The 1,561-nt window shown below is 39.8% G+C and overlaps 1 pseudogene; it reads left to right on the forward strand.

The window, feature by feature from the left end:
- Positions 1–344: 344 nt before the first annotated feature.
- LOC102854517 lies at positions 345–1,145 on the forward strand (annotated as a pseudogene).
- Positions 1,146–1,561: the final 416 nt, after the last annotated feature.

A 1,561-nucleotide genomic window follows, 5' to 3' on the forward strand; every position in this document is an offset into this window, starting at 1 on the left:
AAAGAAGAAATTTATCAGGTCATAAAAAAGATTTCTCCATAAAAGTCCTCATGATGGCTTTACAGCTGAATTCTGAGAGGATCTATCAACAATTCTACTTAAATTACTTTTAAAAATTTAAGAAGAAGTAACACCTCCAAAGATATTCTATGAAACAAGCATAGCCCTAATACCAAAACCAGGCAATGATATTACCAAGAAAGAAAACTAGAGCCCAATCTCTCTCATGAATATAGATGCAAAGAATCCTTTAAGAAAAAGATTCTAGGTCGAGACCGCCTCTTCGCACACCGCCGCTCGCACCTGCTGGTTTCTGTGAGGAGGATGGCGTCATCCTGTCATCCTCGCATTGGGAGAAGGAGAAGGAGCGTCCAGGTGGCGTCCCCTGCGCAACCGGCGGAAACAGCACACGAGAGCGGCTGCTCTCCGCGCTGGAAGATCTGGAGGTCTTGTCCAGGGAACTTATAGAAATGCTAGCAATTTCAAGAAATCAAAAATTATTACAGCCTGGAGAGGAAAACCAGATCCTGGAGTTGTTGATTCACAGAGATGGAGAATTTCAAGAACTAATGAAATTAGCACTTAATCAGGGGGAAAGTCATCTTGAAATGCAAGTTTTAGAAAAAGAAGTCGAGAAGAGAGACAGTGATATTCAGCAATTACAGAAGCAGCTAAAGGAGGCAGAACAGATACTGGCAACAGCTGTTTATCAAGCAAAAGAAAAGCTCAAATCAATAGAAAAAGCAAGAAAAGGTGCTATATCCTCTGAAGAAATCATTAAGTATGCACATAGGATTAGTGCAAGTAATGCTGTGTGTGCCCCACTGACTTGGGTTCCAGGGGACCCACGGAGACCATACCCAACAGATTTAGAGATGAGAAGTGGACTCTTGGGTCAAATGAATAATTCTTCCACTAATGGTGAGAATGGGCACTTACCAGGGGATGCACTGGCCTTAGGCCGATTACCCGATGTCCTTGCTCCGCAGTATCCCTGGCAGTCCAGTGACATGTCAATGAATATGTTGCCACCAAATCACAGTAACGACTTCCTGTTGGAAACTCCTGGGCATAACAAGGAAAACGAAGATGATGTAGAGGTTATGTCAACAGATTCCTCAAGCAGTAGCAGTTACTCTGATTAAAAGCACAGAGCCCTGAATACTGTAGTACTTCCCTACTTAATAGCAGCAGGAAATATAACCTGTAAACCAGTGATAACAGGATAGATGTTGTTAACTGTTGAATTTTATGACCTGTTAAAAAATGATAGAGTACTTACTTTCAAGCCAGAAATCTTTGTTTCTAAATCTACTGGGAAAATATTTAGGAAATAGGTGATATTTATTTTGGTGGTTTTTTGGTTGTTGTTTTTTTTTATAATGTTTATTCAGTTGTTTGACACTTTGCTATTCTATCCAGTTGTAGTTCTGGAAATAAGATTTGAAGGAAATGATCCATGTGTATATCAGTTAGAGACCTCCTGGAATTAGACAGAAATGCTTTTTGAAAAAAACAGTGGATCATAGAATACAGATCACATTTAAAAATAACAGAACCA

The sequence above is a fragment of the Elephantulus edwardii genome, unplaced genomic scaffold (genome assembly GCF_000299155.1).
Source record: "Elephantulus edwardii isolate Elephantulus edwardi_28Jun2011 unplaced genomic scaffold, EleEdw1.0 scaffold00280, whole genome shotgun sequence".
NCBI classification, from domain to species: Eukaryota; Metazoa; Chordata; class Mammalia; order Macroscelidea; family Macroscelididae; genus Elephantulus; species Elephantulus edwardii.